Genomic DNA, 20153 nt, shown 5'->3' with positions numbered 1-20153 from the left:
TGCCCACCATGTTCCATGGACCTGCCACTCCTATCTACTCTGAGTGTTCTGTTGAGCTGCCACTCCCCTCCCACCTGCCTAGCATTGCCAGATGACTGCAACCTGTCCCTGCCACCTCCACCCTGCCTGTCAACATGCCATGCCCCTATCCCCTTCCTCCTGTCCTCCATGGTCCATTTTACTGCCACACCCTTCTGCCCTCCCTGGTCTGTTGTGCTGCAACTGCTCCTCCTGCCTGCCCCGCGCGGTCTGTTGTGAGGCCCCTTCCCCTGAACTCTCTTGTCTGTGCCCAGGTCCTGACCCTCACTTCTATCATCCATGGTCCTTTGTGCATGCCCCTGCACCCTCCTTCTTGCCCATCATAGCCACTGTGCTGCCACTAACCCTCCCGCTTGCCATGCATGGTCTTCTGTGCTGCCATGGCCCCTCCCACCTTCCCTGTGTGGTCAGCTAGCTCCCCCTGACCCCCTCCCACCTTCCCTCCATGGTCTGTGTGTATGCCATCATAGTCTCATTGTTGCTCTCCATGGTGTGTCTTGTTTCTAGTGCCCATCCTGCCTGACCTCCATGGTCATCTTGCTGCTCTTGCCCTGCCCCCTTGTCCCCAGCCCTCTGTTTCCATGTGCAGACCCCTATTCCCTCCCTCCTGGCTTGTCTGTTCCATTGTAATGCCCCTGATCCATCCCTCCTGCCCTTTATGGTCTATTATGCTGCAGCTTTCTCTCCTGTCTGTCCATTATGGTCAGCTAGCTACCATTGACTCTTTCCCCTCTGTTCTCTGTTGTCCATGTGCATGGTCCTGTCCCATCCCTATTGCTTTCTATGGATTGTTGTGCTGCACTCCCGTCCCGCATGCGCTGTGTGGTGTATTGTGCTGCTGCAAACCCTGATGCCTGCCCTGTAGGGTCAGTTTGGTGCACCTCTCCATGTCCCTCCTGTCCTCTGTTATCCAAGTCCATGTCCCTACCCCAATTCCTCCTGCCTACCATGATCCAATGTGCCATACTTGCGAACATTTTGAACTTGGTAAGAGGGAGATTTTGAAAAAAAACTGGGGTATTGATTTTCCCCTTTGAGTTACATTGAAAAAGAGGATATTGTAGACAGGAGACAGATCACATAAAGCCCATTTGAACTTAAAAACATTGGACGTTTCCTGGCTGAAACGGGTCTGTTGGCATGTATGACTGTACTACTCCTGCCTCTTCCTTCTGCCCACAATGGTCTATTATATTGCCACAGCCTCTCTTGCCAGTCCTGTATTGTTGGTTTGTTGTCCCTGCCCCCCTTTCCACTGCCCTCCATAGTCTGTTGTGCTGCCACTGCCCTTCCTGCCTGCCCAGTGTGGTCAAATTGTTGCATCTGCACTCTCCTACCTGCCTTTAATTTTCAGAGTCCGTGCCCCTGGCCTCTGCCTCTCAACAGTATCCCAATGAACAACTAGATTGCTAACATTGTATATTTATTACAAAAGTGTGGAACGCCTGACGTCATCTTGATGTAATCAAAACTGTGATACCTAGAGTATTTCCTTTATAAATTACATATATGAGAGGGTCTTATTTGCATCAAAATTATGGTTAGTGCTCTAAAAAACTAAAATGAGGACATATTTTCTGAGTTTTCAAATAGCGACAAAGGACTTTTAAAGTATTTGTCATCTTTATGCTTTTTTATCCAGTTGACCACTTGATTAAATGTTGCACCTAGGGGAGAGGATGTGGTGTTACTTCCAGAGCTGCAGACTTTGCAACTGGGGAACCAGGTTGGAGTTTCTGCTTCAGCTCAACATTCTGTGATTCTGGTCAAATCACTTAATCTCCCCATGTCTACAACCAAAATGAATTTGATCTTGTGTGATGTAACCAATGCTCATGTAAAGCACTCCAATACCTGACAAGTCTGCACTATATAAAACTGCATCTACACAAAAAATAAGTGTTTTGCACACTTCTATCATTGGGCTACATGTGGGCTACATCTGGGTGATATTTGTGCTGCATTTGGGCCCTTTTGTCTCTGGTGGCCATCTTGGGAGATTTATTTGTCATGAAGTTTCCTAATTTCCTCATTTACTGCAGTCTGCTCAGTAGGAAATGCTTTCAGTTTTTCACTTTGATTCCATCAAAAAGGCATTCAGATGTGTCACACATTTGCCATAAATTCAGAATATTAGCACTCTAGTTGCTTATTAGATCACTGTAGTAAAGCTACTGCTCACCAGGGAAGTCTGCTGCTGGTATTGAAAGTGCATGTTTCAGTCTACATGTCAGAATTTTTTAATGAAATAGATGAGGATTTGAGAAGTCACTCAAAATGTGCCATAATTTTTCTTTCTGCAGCACTAATCATACTTTCTATGGCAAAATGAACCCCCTCATTTTGTTCCTTTTTAAATTAAATGTTTTAAGAGTTACCACTTTATTCCAACCAAGATAGCTTCAGGTGTGCCAAACATTTGTCATAAGTAGGACTGTTAGCGCTCTAGTTGTTCTTTAGAACACTCTGGGAAGCTGCAGTAGAACACAAAGGAATCAACTGACAGTCTCTGCCCTTGTTGGATGTACATGTTTTACTGAGAATGTCAGACTTCATTCTCACATGACTGAGAAAGATAATGTGAATTTACAGAAAATATGCTCTCAGTTTAGCTTTCAAACCTCTGTGGGAAAAGCATGAGAAAATAGTTTTATCTCAAACATGATTCATGATATCACAGCAGAAGGCTTTTTCACATGGTAAAATCACCTTAGAACACACCATAATTCCTAAAATGAGTATGGTACCATCAACAAATGATTTATAATGTAACTAAAGTCTTAAAACCTTCTATTAACTGCAATGCTTTTTAATGAGGTGCTATCATGTACATTGGTCCCAAGATGGCTGCCAACACTTCTTGGATGAAGTGCTGACAGCCACTCAGATCTCACGATGAGATGTGTGGTTAGGCTCCGCCGAGATATATATGTGATTTTACTTTTGATTTTCTCAGGAACTACTGAACGGATTTACATCATTTAAGCAAAAGGCACGAGTCTGAACTGAAGACTACCTCTTTGCCAAATTTGATGTAATTCCGTTCAGCACTTCAGGCTGTAGCTGCGTCAACAGGTCCTATGGGAAAATGCATGGGGAAAACGCATTTTGGGACCTCCCTTTTTTCTCGGCCCCCGCTTGACGAAACACCGTGAAATTTTCAGGATAGGAGCGGACCAGAGCTGGCCAAAAGTTTGAAAAATTACTCAAAGATTCATCAATCGACGCCAACGTTATTCCAAATAGAATGTTGCGGATTTCCTATGGAAAATAGGTCCTAACTATAACTACCTGCTGGCGACTGCCAGTAGGTAATATATATATATATATATATATGTGGCCTGCAATATGTTGGTAGTACCAGGTTGCAGGTCCACAAGAGGATACTCCAGCACATTAAAGCGATACGAGGCAGTGACGCTTCCTAACCGGTTGCGCATCACTTTAAGGAGTCTCACAACAACAATCATGATGCAATCTATGTTAATAGTGCTAGCATTTTTTAAGTCAGGCACTTGCCTAGTACTCACAAATGTTTTCTCTATGTCTATTTGTCATGTGTTCTATGCTAATTATGATTCCACGGACGTAGCACTTTAAATTTTGCACTTTCCTCCTCAAGCGTCATGTGATCAATGCCTCTTGAAGGCCGAAACGCGTCATTGCAGACACGAATGGTATTCAATAAAGTGGTGAAGGCTATCGTATATATATATATATATATATATATATATATATATATATATATATATATATATATATATATATATATATATATATAATTCAGTGAAAAAACCATAGGTTTCACACACGTTATAGTTAGCAGACATTTTACTCATAAAAAACCAATGAAATTCCCCCGTTATAGTTAGTTAAGATAACTATAACTCGCGCACCCGCAATCCACTGCTGATGACGTAACATATTACATCACTCATGACATGGTCAGTGACATCACTCATGACATCACTGATGACATCTCAAATGACATCACTGATGACATCATCCAGTGAATGTGTGTTTTTCTGAAAATTAAATATGTTTTATATATGTATATCTCAAGGTCGATGGAAGAATAAATGGGTATATAAGTGTCTAAAAGGAGGATTTGTTTTTGAAAAATTGATTGTGTAACTGACTGATTAAGTGTATCTTAGTGAATACATGGCTTACTGAGTAATGTTTAAATATGTAATTATCTGTATCAGTCTCTCACTTTGTGTATAAGTGTCTGCATGGGTTGGTGAGTAGCTACATGGGTGTTTATATAGGATATTAGGTTGTTTTTTGAGTATCAGTGTGAGTGTCTGCATGGTTTGGTGGGGGGTATTACATAGTGCATAGGCGCATGAATGATTGACTCTCTGGTTGTGTGTGTTGAAGACAGCATGTGTGCATGTCTGTATGGGTGGATGAGTGTGTGTATGGGTGTGTTAGTGAGTGAATGACTGTCTCAATAGTGTCTTTATGAGTTTCTAAATATGTTTTAAAGAAGTATATTTGACTATTGGTGTATATAAGTGAGTATATGTGAGAGTGAGAGATTGAAACAGTTCCTGTATGAATAAATATGTGTTTTTATAAGTGATTATTTAAAAGAGTAAGTATGTGTAAGTTTCCGTAGAAGTAAGTGTGGTGGTGTGTGTATAACTGTATATGCAAGTAAATGTATGTTTGATTCTTTATTAGCATGAGTGACTATGTGTGTGAGTAACTCTATGGATGAGTGGCATTGTGTAACAGGATGTATAGGTGTATGAGTACATATGATGAGTGAGTACACGTATGAGTGACTGTACAGGACTGTTGGTGAATGAGTGGATGTGTATGTGGATCTTAGAATTACTGAAGAGGTTGTTGTAACTGGTATTGGTATGTCCATTTTTTTGAAAATTTCAGTCTCTATTTTTGAATGTTTGTATCAAAGGTTATATTAGGGTGAGAGGAGGTCTACCACTCTGTCACAAGGATGATGTCATCAGTGATGTCATTTGAGATGTCATCAGTGATGTCATGAGTGATGTCACTGACCATGTCATGAGTGATGTAATATGTTACGTCATCAGCAGTGGATTGCAGGTGCGCGAGTTATAGTTAGCTTAAATAACTATAACGGGGGAATTTCATTGGTTTTTTATGAGTAAAATGTCTGCTAACTATAACGTGTGTGAAACCTATGGTTTTTTCACTAAATTTGCAAGGGTTTTTAAATGCTAATTCCTAACTATAACGTGTGTGAAACCCATGGTTTTTTCACTGAATTTGCAAGGTTTTTTAAATGCTAATTCCTAACTATAACGTGTGTGAAACCCATGGTTTTTTCACTGAATTTGCAAGGTTTTTTAAATGGTAATTCCTAACTATAACGTGTGTGAAACCCATGGTTTTTTCATTGAATTTGTATGGTGTTTTAAATGCTAATTCTTACCTATAACATGTGTGATTCCCATGGTTTTTTCATTGTTTTTGTATAGATTTTTTAATACAAATTTTATATTTAACGTGGTTTTTTTTTATTTGCAAGCTTTTCTACTTTTTTTTTTTTACTTTATATTCTCTTAAAACACTATGCTTAATTTTTAAAAATTCTGCATTATATTATTTTTTCTCATTTTTTTTTTTGTTTTTTTTTAAGTGCGCGTACGGTAAGCTTACGGTAAGCGTACGGTTTGCGTAATGTTCGTAATATTTCTACTCTTTTTGCGTATGGTTACGCAATTTATGTAGCCGTGCGTACTGCGTACGTGGCGCGTAAGCGTGTACGCTTCACGCGCACGTTACGCGGAAGTGTTGCGGCGTGCCCGTTATGCGCATGCGCGCAAGCGCGTGTCTTTTTTACGCGCATGCGTACTTTTACCGTAAGCGCTCCGTAAGCGCTCCATAAGCGCACCGTAAGCGTAACGTACGTGCACGGTGGGTCATGTGATCAAGAAACAAAACTTTTGATTGGTTCAAAGTAGTTTCAGTTCTAGAACTCTCCTACACCACACCCATTCCCCTCATTTCTGTTTGTGATCCCTTAGGAGAAGGAGCTGACTTGTCTTTGGGATACGATGGCAGACCAGCACTCTTCTGCTGAGAGTGAGGCTAGCAGCACCACCATCAGGCAGAGAAAGAGGAAACAGAAGAGCTCTTTTTATATGGGAGTATTTTACTTTTCCTGAGGGTGAGAAAAAAGTCAATGCTGCTTTGGTGACTTGCAAGCTGTGCCAGCGTGTACTTCCGAGAGGTAATCCCAACAAGAAGTATTCCTTCGGGAATCACACTATGTTGAGACACCTTGAGGATGTACATCCTAGGACACATGCATGACATACTAGAGGCAACCGTTCAGTAAGTCGAGCAAGCACATCCACAGCAGCTCAGCCGAGTCCTTCTTCGGAAGCTCAGCAGAGCCCTTCATCTGTGGGGGCAGATTCACCTCTTTCTGGTCCTGTGGAAACTAACCATCGGTTTGCGAGGGTTACTATGCGGTGCTCATTTTGCCATGGTCTAATTGTTCATAGGGAGACCAGTCTTCCCCTCATTAACAACAAAATAGACCAGCACATTTGTCCTACCAGCTAATGTTCTCATTCTTCCTTTCCTCTGTCCCTGCATGAACACAACGGCTCTTTTAAGAGCCAACCTTACCTCTCAACTTTAAAAAAAAAAAATGTAAAAACTTTTTTTTTTTTTACCGTAAGCGTATTTTTTTTTTTTTTAAAAAACACTAAAAAACAATTACCACATTACAAGGTCCTTGAGAGATTAATAACTAAATACTGAAAATCTGTTTGAGGAGAAGTGGAAGAAAGGGACCATCTAATTTCTGACTTACCTGACCCACCCAAAAATTTAAATATTATTTTAAATTTAATTGAAATTGCTTGTAAAAATGGTTTTATTTTTCGAAAATTTTCTTTCTCAATCTGAAAAAAAAGAAAAAAGTATTAATATTTAATAAAACATTTTATAATACAGTACACGTTTTTACATATTTTCCCAAAACAATTTTTTGCCTTTTTTTTGCTGTTTTCAGAATATATTGCATTTCACTATAAATCGTGAAAGCAATTGCATTCATCACTTAACAGCGGGCAAAAAAAAATAACAATCTCAAAGATTGTTTTAAAAAAGCCCAGAATCTCTTCTCACTAAAACATAACATTATAGAATGCAAAATATTCAAATAAAATATCATCTAATAACAATAACTATTTCTTTAAAATATCGTCTGACAATTTTGTTTCAGAAGCATAATCACAAAAATAATATATCTCAAATAACTCCACAATACAACTGGTTCCATTTCCTTTAGGCCAAATGGTAATTTTAAAATTCTTTTTTGATTAAATTTCCAATGGTAATCTAATAAAATTCCAAAATTTAAATTGTACAGATGTTACCAATTCTCTCTAAAATTTTGGTTTCCGAAAGATTAATTAGTAATTAAATAAGTCCACAATACAATTGGTTACCTTTCCTTATGGCCAAATGGTAATTTTAAAAATCTTTTTTGATGAAATTTCCAATGGTAATCCAATAAAATTCCAAAATTTAAATTGTACAGATGTTACCGATTCTCTCCAAATTTTTGGTTTCTGAAAGATTCATTAGGAATTGAATAAGTTCACAATACAATTGGTTACCTTTCCTTTAGGCCAAATGGTAATTTGAAAAATCTTTTTATTTGAAAATTCCAATGGTAATCCAATAAAATGGTAAAATTGTTTTGTACAGATCTTGCCAATTCTCTCTAAAATTTAAGTTTCAGAAAGATTAGATAGGAATTTGCTAAATCAAAAGGCAAACGTTGCTTGAAAATCAATTGGGAATCATTACACAGTGTCCAGCCTTTTTCACATTTAAGATAAACTGTGTAATGTCCAGAAGTTACAGTAGGTCCTTCATGGAAAATTATTGCAACTGTTACAAAAGTTTTTCCTGAAATTGATAATTGCTGTCCTATAAACTTCTTTATTAAAGTATCCAATTTTGAACCATCAGCTCTACATCGTTGCATCATTAAAATTACATACTGTCCGTATTCCTTTAAAATTAACGTTGAAAACATGTCAGATTTACACTCACCGCATTCCATGCTATGATTAGCATCTTTAAATAATTTAGCAAAAGTGACTGTTTTACTGTCTGGCAATGTTAAATAAATAAACCTTTCAGAATCAACATTAGAGCCACATGTATTGAAACAGTTTTCACAACTATGTTCCCATTTATAAGAGACACCAAACATATTTTCAATGTGTACCCCTTCTTCTTCCAGTACCTGAAGAAAATACATCAAGAATTCCTGTGCATCTTGCTGTACATTTTGAGAAAACTGTGTTCATCCTGAACATACATCTAAAAGTTTTCTAATTTCAGTAGCACTTTCTATTTGAGTTTTATCATTATTCAGCTTTTGAAAAAGGAGACTCAACTCAGAACAGAATCTTTTTCTCTGATTTACTATTATCTGCTCTTGCAAATTTTCCAGATAAAATGCAACATTCAGCACTACATTAGCGTAGCAGTTGACACCAGAGCTATTTTCAAAATGACAACCTACAACCTCTTCAACATTTTCCTTTTTCTTTTTGCTTGCAATTACATCACTCCTCTTTTTTTTCTCCTCTCTACATCCTCATTACAGATATTCTCAATTCTCCTTTTTCGAGAAACTACACGTTTCTCCAACACAGGATACTGACCTAAATGAGGAGCATAGGTTCTTCTTAATCTATTATACTCCTTTACACAGTTTGCATCAGCACTAACTTTTGAGTCATCAAAGTCTATCATAAATAAACCAGATAATGTTTTCACTCGTGACAAAGCTACATAAGCCATACCTTCTTTGAACACAGTTGGACCAATGTTTACAAATGCACAATCTACAGTCAATCCTTGAGACTTGTGAATAGTTACAGCATATGCTAGAGAAAACGGAAACTGTTTCCTACGTACATATAAGTCTTTCACAAGCATGAAACGAACTGTACAACGACAAATGTCTATAACTTCTTCTATCTGATCAAATTTTATTTTTAAACATTCAATTCCATCTTTTTTCTGATAATTAATAAAACCCACAACTCTTCCCATAGCTCCATTTACTAAACCTTTTTCAACATCCAAATTTCTCCTTAAAAATACTCTACAGTTCATGCAAACATATAGATTTTTTTCTAGTCCAGCAGTTTTTGAAATGTTCTTCTCTAGTGAATCCAATTTATTTTTCAGTTTGCCTGTTAATGTAATAGTAATTCTTTCATGCTGAATTTTGTCCACTGCTTCCAATTTCTTAATCTCTTCCTTTTCCAATTTCAAAAGCTCCTCATTGAATATTGAGCATTCACGTAGAGTTGGCATTAAGCAGATGACACTTTTCTTTTCTGCAATGTTCTTGTATATCTTCTCTGCAACTATTTCTTCCTTTGGAAATAAATTATGTAGCAACAGACTCTGTAATGCTTTCGTGCCAGCTTCTGTGAGTAGTCCAACTCTGATATCTTTCAGAATACTTCCATATTCTTCATCGTTTGCTTGCCTCATATTAGTAGTAAGTTCCTTGTACTCAAAGAAGGACCAAATATTTGCATTACCAATGCTTCCCAATGACTTTTTTGTGTCTTCATGTGTCACAGTATTAAACACTGGTTGTCCTTTAACTGGAGTAAGCTGTAGAAGATCCCCAAAAACTATGACATGTTTTCCACCAAATAACACGTCATAGTCTGTCCTTAGAATTTGCTGCATTCTTAAATGCACAAAGGCAAGCATTAAGTTTGATACCATGCTCACCTCATCAATAATGAGAACTTGCATCTTCTTCAATACTCTTGAAACTTCCAAGCATGCTTCTCCAGTTAGCTTGTGGTATTGTATTTTGTTCTCATGCTCCACTGGTAACATTAGCAAATGATGTAAGGTGATTCCTTTTATGTTATATGCTGCTAACCCAGTTGGAGCAGTAACCACACAAGACAAAGTTGAATCCGTTTTTTGCTGTAGGTAGCTTCTGATGACTTTTATTAAGAAACTTTTTCCAGTTCCAGCTTGTCCGCTTACATACATCCTGATTGGTTGAAACGATGTGCATGAGCACTCTTTTTTTTCATGTAGTAATCCGTGATCAATTTTGTTTCTGATCTCTTCATAAATGTGTTGCTGCTCTTCATTCAGTTGTCTTTCCAAATTTGGTAAGTCTATAAATTCTTCTTGAGCTTGATTCATAGCCGTTTCCACTTCAGTCATAGCTATTGCAGCTTCATTTTCAACGATAGGTTGTCCTAGGGGATCTTGACTGAGTGTTCCAGAACTTTGGCTGTCTTGAGAACTGTCTCTAGCTACTTCAGCTGCAATTGTAGTTTCCTGCTCAATTTCTTCATTTAACATTTGCACATAATTTGTGAAAGTACTGCATTCTATGCTGTCTTTGCAAGCATTAAAGGAATCTTCATAGCTTTGAAATTCTCCCAGTAGTTCGTCCTCTGTACGCCATGGTTTAAACAGCTGTAAAAGAGCCAAGTAGTAAAATTCCTTTTTGTCAGTAGTGTCGCAACTCAGCTTCCTGTGATTTATCAAACTTCCTTTTGTTTGCTTCACCAAACATCCTTCCTCACCAATGACTTTATATTTTCCATTGTTGATGTCTTCTGTGGCTTTCCGTGAAAAAATGTAGTTCTGCAGCACTTCATAGAGACACATGTTCTCTAGATGAAGACTTCTCTTGGGATAATATGTGTCCAACATGTTTGATTTCAAAATATCTGTACTTTCTGGGTCATTCTCGGCCAAATATTCAATTTCTCCAACAGATTTCAGTACCCGAATTCTCATTGCTGCAAGGCCTAAACTTGCCCAAATTATTCTTCGTGATTTCGAGTAGAGACTTGCAGAAGATAACCTATCTGAACATTCGTAGGATCTAATTTCTCGATGTGATAACATCTTTAAACTGAAACTGTACAGCTTCTTACTGACAGTCTTCTCGTGAGAAATCTCTTCCCACATTTCTTTCAATTCAGTCTTTTCTGATTTAGTAATGTAAGACGTTACATATCGAGCAACAGCAATGGAATTGTCAGCTACATACTGTATATCAATGTTAGCATTCCACATGGATAAAATGACTGGGTTGTAGTCATTTATATTTTTTGATTCTTCTTTTCTTTTAAGGTTGTAGGTATTCTTAGGTGATTTTCTTGTAATAGTATGTCTCACAGATGACATAAAACTGTTTACTCTTCCATTTGAAAGAACAGGTCTAGGAAATCCAAATCGACATTTAGTGTAGTATTTATCTTTGCTCTTGTATTTCCGTCGACAGTATTTTCCACACCGATGACTTTGGAAACGTAAAACTTGCTCCTTTAACTTTTTCTCTTCTGTGCTTTTTGGTATAGCACATGTTGCATATTCTTCAATGAAAGATAACACTGCTTCATCAGTATCTGTTCCAAACTTTGGGGCATCCTTGATCCACAACAGCATATGAATATGAGGAGCACCTCTTGCCTGGTACTCTTTTCTCCAAAAGAAATCTACTACTTCTCCAAGAGGTGGATTTTTTTTATTGCAAATGAAGGACATCATAGCCTCAAATCTATGATTGAAATATCTGCAAACATTAACCGGATCCAATGAGCACAGTTCTCCTGCTGTCTTGTATTCGATGTTTTTAATGTTTGAATTTGCCTCTCGTAGAAAATCCAGTAAATCATCCCAAGCGTATTCGGCACAGCTTAGGGTAAGGAACCATGTTGGAGTTCCTAAATTCCGTAACATGCATTTTAATTCAACGTGGCGTCGGTACCAATATTCATTTGTCCCACGCTGACAAGCCATCAGATTGATCAGTTGTGTTTCCAAATGATCATCTCGGTGCTGCACTTTCTCCATAAAATCCTTAGCAGACACATTTTGTAAATGTACTCCACTTTTTAAAATGTGATTTACTGCATATGATAATGCAGACAAGTCGCTTTCAAATAAAAGATGGAACAAATAAGGAATACTTTGTCGAAATCTTGGATCTTCTGCATATAGTCTTGTAGTTCGATACTCAGAAGCTGGAATCTGTTCTGGACGTTCATCGTATCGTCCTCCTTTTCCGGTAGGAAACAGCTGGGGAAAACATCGAGCTTCCAAGCTCTCCTCCCATACACTCACAGGAGTTCCTTTTGCTTTCTTCATCTGAAACAGATCAATAGTGTCTCCCATAACTTCTTTTGAATGAAGAGGATGTATGCTAAAATGTTCATAAATTTCTTCTTCCTTTGACTTGTCCACTTTTTCAATTTGCCCAGTTGGTGTGTCTGTGTCTCCTACTAAATCTTCTTCATCTTCATCTATATAAATTGATTCATACCATTTGTTATTCCTTTTCAAATACAAATTTGCTCTTTGTACTTTCCGTACATCTACCAGCTCCTGCCAAATCTTCTTATTCTTTGTAGGTACACCATTAACCAGAATAACTAATGGTTCAGTTTCCAAAGTATCTGCATCAATAGTTTCCATATTTTTTTTCAAATCCAAGGGCAAATACACCACTCTACCTTTTAAACCTCTCAGTAAATCTGAAGGAGGTAATTTACCAGTTTTGGGCTCCATACGTACTATGGTCTGGAACGGATGAACACATTGAATAAGTATAGACTCATATGTATTTAATTCAGAAAGTTCAGCAGGAATAGCATCCAATTCTAAATTATTATGTACAGCTCTGTTCGGCATTCTATTTTCTTCTAACTTGTTGTAACAGTATTTACAAATACGCTGATCTTCACCCAATTCAACACAATTTTCAAGAAATATATATGTGGCAAAATCCTTCCACTTATAATCATCTTCATTTTCACTTTTTCTGTAGAGATCAACATTCCTGGTTTGATTTCTATAATGAGTTCTGCGGCAACAAATACAAGTAATATTTGGTCTTTCATTAGAGATTATTCCAAATTTTGTTATGTGATCATTAAATTTCTTACTCACAGAGGGTTCTACATTCTCTTCCACTTCTTCCTCATTTACTGTGTCCTTTTCTGCACTTTCTTGTTCTGGACCAAAGTAACAAAACTGAATTTCATCAGTAACCTTCTCTACATCTGATACCGATCCACGGAACAGAGCCCTATTCAATTCATCTAACTTTATTGCTGGACTTTTAGCAAAGTACAATCGTCTCACAAACTTTCTCATTTCAGTATGATGAACAGCCAGCATCCTAAAATGATGAAAAACACTTTTACACACTTTTCTAGATAGACAAGCCAGAGAATGTCCCTGCAAACCAGTATTCTCTCTCACTCTGCATGGATCTAGACTTTGAAGTACCTTAATCTTCTGTTTAACACTTTTTTTTACTATATTCTCTTAAAAACTCACAAAATTTATCAATAGATTCCTGACGCACAGTGCAAATACTACTACAATTCCAAGTGTACACTGGGGCTTTAGGACGTCTCCCCATAGCCTCATCCGCCATCACTTGTTCCTCATCTCTTGGAACCATTTTCTCCTTCTCCATTATACAACCATTTTTCACTTCATAAGCACGACCTCTGGTGTAGACTGCATGCAGCAAACTATTACTTTGAAAATAACTCTCTTCATTAAAAAAAGGTTCACTACTTGAACTATGCATCCATTCTCCTGAAAACACTTTACAAAAGTTTGTTCTTTTCACTAGTCTTTTCCTTTTGCTTTGTGATTTCAGTACATTGACCATTTTATCGAATGTACGCATCCTGTTCAAAATAAAATGAATAGTTTCCTTTTTAATTCTAAAGCCTTTGCTGCAATGGCTTCAATTTCTTTTTTTCTCTTATAAAATTTAGCTTTTTTCTTGTATTTCTTCACATCCTTTATCAAATTGGGCATAACTCTTCTCTGAAACATTTTTCTACGAATCTCTTTAAACGCTGTTTTTCTTTTTAAGTTAATCTTTATTGTTTCTGAAGGTATATTTGCATTAACTAAATTCTCAATTTTTTCCTGTTGTTTTCTATTTAAAACATTCTTTCCAGTACAGACATTTTGTACATTTTTCTTTTTTTTGAAGATATTGTTTAAAAAATCTTTTGTCTGCTTACCAGAAGACTTTCTCTTTTTCCCAACATGAGCATCTCCAACTAACTTAGGTCCTCCAGTTGTCTTCAAATATAGTTTTTTTTGTGGTTTTTCCTTAGTCTGGATTTTGTAGGCATCTTAAAATTTGTTCACTGCTCTTCAGCAATATCTGAAAAAAACTTTAAAAAAATTCCTTTATTTTATTTAAATATATTACTACATTTTTTATGATCTTTTCAAATATTAAAATATTATGTACCCCTTTCCTACAAGTGAAAATCACAATAACATCATCACAAATTAAATATCTAAAAACAATTCCTGTGTGCACACAGAGTCATGGTTTGAAATTAGTCAGAAAACGAAATTTCTTTGCCAATTTGAAAGCACACTTACTACTCTTTTTTTGGCAAGTGATAAGTACTTTTACAGTCTGACACATTTTCAATCCACTTTTCAGATTCTGAAAACAGCACATGTCCAAACAGCTTTTTGAGACCAGCAACATGTGTAACCTGGGTGACTGACTACACTCAAGCAAGGGCAACCAGCCTTAGTGATGCTGAATGTATTTGCATTACTGACTGCAACCTCAAACCCCACTCGGTTGTGAATACTATGCATGATTCTACAGGATAAGCAGCTGGGTGTGTGCTAAGAGTCTGCTTCTGCAGAAAAAATAGCTCCCCCTTTTTCCTACTAATGCAAATGTAAAATTACCAGAGTAATACGCAATAAATCTCTGTCTATAATTCCTCTTTGCACACAGAGTCATGGTTTGAAATTAGGCAGAAAACGAAATTTCTTTGCCAATTGGAAAGCACACTTACTACTCTTTTTTTGGCAAGTGATAAGTACTTTTACAGTCTGACACATTTTGAATCCACTTTTCAGATTCTGAAAACAGCACATGTCCAAACAGCTTTTTGAGACCAGCAACATGTGTAACCTGGGTGACTGACTACACTCCAGCAAGGGCAACCAGCCTTAGTCATGCTGAATGTATTTGCATTACTGACTGCAACCTCAAACCCCACTCGGTTGTGAATACTATGCATGATTCTACAGGATAAGCAGCTGGGTGTGTGCTAAGAGTCTGCTTCTGCAGAAAATATCTCCCCCTTTCCTACTAATGCAAATGTAAAATTACCAGAGTAATACGCAATAAATCTCTGTCTATAATTCCTCTTTGCACACAGAGTCATGGTTTGAAATTAAGCAGAAAACGAAATTTCTTTGCCAATTTGAAAGCACACTTACTACTCTTTTTTTTGCAAGTGATAAGTACTTTTACAGTCTGACACATTTTGAATCCACTTTTCAGATTCTGAAAACAGCACATGTCCAAACAGCTTTTTGAGACCAGCAACATGTGTAACCTTGGTGACTGACTACACTCCAGCAAGGGCAACCAGCCTTAGTCATGCTGAATGTATTTGCATTACTGACTGCAACCTCAAACCCCACTCGGTTGTGAATACTATGCATGATTCTACAGGATAAGCAGCTGCGTGTGTGCTAAGAGTCTGCTTCTGCAGAAAAAATAGCTCCCCCTTTTTCCTACTAATGCAAATGTAAAATTACCAGAGTAATACGCAATAAATCTCTGTCTATAATTCCTCTTTGCACACAGAGTCATGGTTTGATATTAGTCAGAAAACGAAATTTCTTTGCCAATTGGAAAGCACACTTACTACTCTTTTTTTGGCAAGTGATAAGTACTTTTACAGTCTGACACATTTTGAATCCACTTTTCAGATTCTGAAAACAGCACATGTCCAAACAGCTTTTTGAGACCAGCAACATGTGTAACCTGGGTGACTGACTACACTCCAGCAAGGGCAACCAGCCTTAGTGATGCTGAATGTATTTGCATTACTGACTGCAACCTCAAGCCCCACTCGGTTGTGAATACTATGCATGATTCTACAGGATAAGCAGCTGGGTGTGTGCTAAGAGTCTGCTTCTGCTGAAAAAATAGCTCCCCCATTTTTCCTACTAATGCAAATGTAAAATTACCAGAGTAATACGCAATAAATCTCTGTCTATAATTCCTCTTTGCACACAGAGTCATGGTTTGATATTAGTCAGAAAACGAAATTTCTTTGCCAATTGGAAAGCACACTTACTACTCTTTTGTTTGGCAAGTGATAAGTACTTTTACAGTCTGACACATTTTGAATCCACTTTTCAGATTCTGAAAACAGCACATGTCCAAACAGCTTTTTGAGACCAGCAACATGTGTAAACTGGGTGACTGACTACACTCCAGCAAGGGCAACCAGCCTTAGTCATGCTGAATTTATTTGCATTACTGACTGCAACCTCAAACCCCACTCGGTTGTGAATACTATGCATGATTCTACAGGATAAGCAGCTGGGTGTGTGCTAAGAGTCTGCTTCTGCAGAAAAAATAGCTCCCCCTTTCCTACTAATGCAAATGTAAAATTACCAGAGTAATACGCAATAAATCTCTGTCTATAATTCCTCTTTGCACACAGAGTCATGGTTTGAAATTAAGCAGAAAACGAATTTTTTTTGCCAATTTGAAAGCACACTTACTACTCTTTTTTTCGCAAGTGATAAGTACTTTTACAGTCTGACACATTTTGAATCCACTTTTCAGATTCTGAAAACAGCACATGTCCAAACAGCTTTTTGAGACCAGCAACATGTGTAACCTGGGTGACTGACTACACTCCAGCAAGGGCAACCAGCCTTAGTGATGCTGAATGTATTTGCATTACTGACTGCAACCTCAAACCCCACTCGGTTGTGAATACTATGCATGATTCTACAGGATAAGCAGCTGTGTGTGTGCTAAGAGTCTGCTTCTGCAGAAAAAATAGCTCCCCCTTTTTCCTACTAATGCAAATGTAAAATTACCAGAGTAATACGCAATAAATCTCTGTCTATAATTCCTCTTTGCACACAGAGTCATGGTTTGATATTAGTCAGAAAACGAAATTTCTTTGCCAATTGGAAAGCACACTTACTACTCTTTTTTTGGCAAGTGATAAGTACTTTTACAGTCTGACACATTTTGAATCCACTTTTCAGATTCTGAAAACAGCACATGTCCAAACAGCTTTTTGAGACCAGCAACATGTGTAACCTGGGTGACTGACTACACTCCAGCAAGGGCAACCAGCCTTAGTGATGCTGAATGTATTTGCATTACTGACTGCAACCTCAAGCCCCACTCGGTTGTGAATACTATGCATGATTCTACAGGATAAGCAGCTGGGTGTGTGCTAAGAGTCTGCTTCTGCAGAAAAAATAGCTCCCCCATTTTTCCTACTAATGCAAATGTAAAATTACCAGAGTAATACGCAATAAATCTCTGTCTATAATTCCTCTTTGCACACAGAGTCATGGTTTGTAATTAGGCAGAAAACGAAATTTCTTTGCCAATTGGAAAGCACACTTACTGCTCTTTTTTTGCCAAGTGATAAGTACTTTTACAGTCTGACACATTTTGAATCCACTTTTCAGATTCTGAAAACAGCACATGTCCAAACAGCTTTTTGAGACCAGCAACATGTGTAACCTGGGTGACTGACTACACTCCAGCAAGGGCAACCAGCCTTAGTGATGCTGAATATATTTGCATTACTGACTGCAACCTCAAACCCTAAAAGTATTCCTCATTTATACCAGTACACCTTAATTTATGGTGAAAACATAGTCCATATTATTTTACATGTTCCTTACATTTAAATTTCTCCCAAAACACAAAATGATAAACACAACTTCAACAAAAGGAATTCCAATTCTATTATTCATTTCTTAATTTACCACATACATCCCCTCTCAAACTCATAACTCACCTTTAAAATTAGTTAGTTGTGAAAGAAATGTGGCACTCAAACAGCAGATTATCAGAGCCAGGATCTCTGTTCTGTACACCTCTCTCCTCTCAGCAGAACCAGATAATGGCAAAGTTTCCCTCTCTTTTTCCACACATATACATGTTAATTTCAAATCTCAGTGCTTCCCCCTTTTTTTCAAATGTAATCACACATTTCTATTGGTTGAAAACCAACCCTTTTCCAAAAGTACCCTTCCCCTAACTTGACTTCTGCCTAGTACCCTTCCCCCAACTTGACTTCTGCCTGCTACCATAGCAACAGCTCATGGAACACTACTGTGTGGAGTTAGGTCAGAAGTTCACCACACAATGTTTCATTTCCAAAGAGCAAGAGTGCTTGACTTTTCAAACCTAACAGCAAATCCATAGTACTGTTCTTTAGTAACACATTTTTCTGTACCAATACAAAACATGCTTCTATAAATTGACACATACAGCCTAGTTTTTAGTGTAGAATGGTATGAAACAGCCAATGAGTTCTTTTTATTTAAAAAAAATATGTATGCCTCCATTTCCAAAATGTGTTTCATTTCTTTTTCCCATTCTACTGAAATACACCTCCTGAGTGCATCCAGTTCTCCTTTGAAGATGGTCACAGTGTGGATTGTAGGGCACAGCTATGTCTTCTGGAGTGAAAAGTATGCAGAGAAAACAGGTATGGTGAGAGACCTTGCTTTGCCAAAAATAGACATTAAATGGATTGGTCAGAGAGGGTTAAAGTGGCACCAATTGATGCCATTGGTGAAATCGTTCATGCAAATCCAACACCCTGACCTCATAATAGTGCACTGTGGTGGCAATGACCTAGGCACTTTGACTGGGGTAGGTCTGGAAATGCTTATGAAGGAGACCTTTGCACAACTGTTTTCACTTTTCCCTAAAACTACCTTTGTGTATTCTAACATATGCCAAAGGCAAAAATGGAACTGGTCCAATCATTTTTGTCCGCAGATTGACAAAGCAAGAAAGCACGTCAACAAATCTGTTTCTGCTTTCCTCCGAGACTATGGTATGGGTTCCATTTACCACAACAACTTGCGTTACGACATGCAAGACATTTATAGAGGAGATGGTGTACACTTCACTGATGAAGGGAACAGAGTCTTCCTCTTGAACCTTAGACTCTGCATCGGTACTTACTTGTAGGTACCACTAAAAAATCACTTCATAAACACAACGGCTCTTTTTAGAGCCCCCTAATATCTAAACACTTAAATCTGAATTTTATTTCTTTTTTTATTTTTTTTTTCTACCGTACGCGTACGGTAAGCTTACCGTAAGCTTACCGTACGCGTACCCCGCGATTTTTAAAAAAAATTAATAAATGTTTTTTTTTAACTTTTCTGTCCTTCTTTGACCCCCTTTCAAATGTTATGGGGTCTGTAACTCTCTTCCTTGCCCCCTTTTCAAGTTATCTCCCTTTTTTTTCCTGTGTGGCACACACGAAATGGCGGCCGACACTTCCTGATTTCGTCCGATTCGAATGTTTACAGTCATGTGACAACCAATCAGATTTGAGCTCGCGCACGGCACCGTACGCGTACGGTAAGCTTACCGTAAGTGCACGGTAAGCTGCCACAGATATATATATTGATTTAAATGCTATTTTCTCAGGAACTACTGAACAGATTTACACCAGACCTACAAAAGGCACTTCCTTGACCTGTAGACTACCTCTCTGCCAAATTTCAAGTAACTCTGTTCAGCCGTTCGGGCTGTAGCTGTGTCTAAAGGTCCTATGGAAAAATGCATGGGAAAAATGCGTTTTGGGACCCCCCTTTTTTCTCAGCCCCTGCTTGACGAATCCCCCCGAGACTTTCAGGGTAGGAGCGGAGCGTAGCGCCCCATTAGTTTTGAAAATTTCACGAGGATTCGTCGACCGGCGCCAAAGTTATTCAAAATAGAATGTTGCGGTTTTCCTATGGAAACAGGGTCCTAACTATAACTACCTACTGGCGACCGCCAGTAGGTAATATATATATATATATATATATATAAATATATATATATATATATATATATATATCGCTGAGCACTCCTTCAGAATAGAGCCTTGTTCCTGCGTGCGTGAAGATAGAGCATGGACCACAAGAAATCCATTTAGACCACTGTGTTTATTTAGCTCCCAAACATACAGCGGCAGCCATTACGCATTTTGTTCCTCCCAGGGGACTTGGACTTGATC

Source organism: Triturus cristatus, chromosome 2_2 (genome assembly GCF_964204655.1).
Source record: "Triturus cristatus chromosome 2_2, aTriCri1.1, whole genome shotgun sequence".
In the NCBI taxonomy this organism is placed as follows: domain Eukaryota; kingdom Metazoa; phylum Chordata; class Amphibia; order Caudata; family Salamandridae; genus Triturus; species Triturus cristatus.
This window is presented reverse-complemented; position numbering follows the sequence as displayed.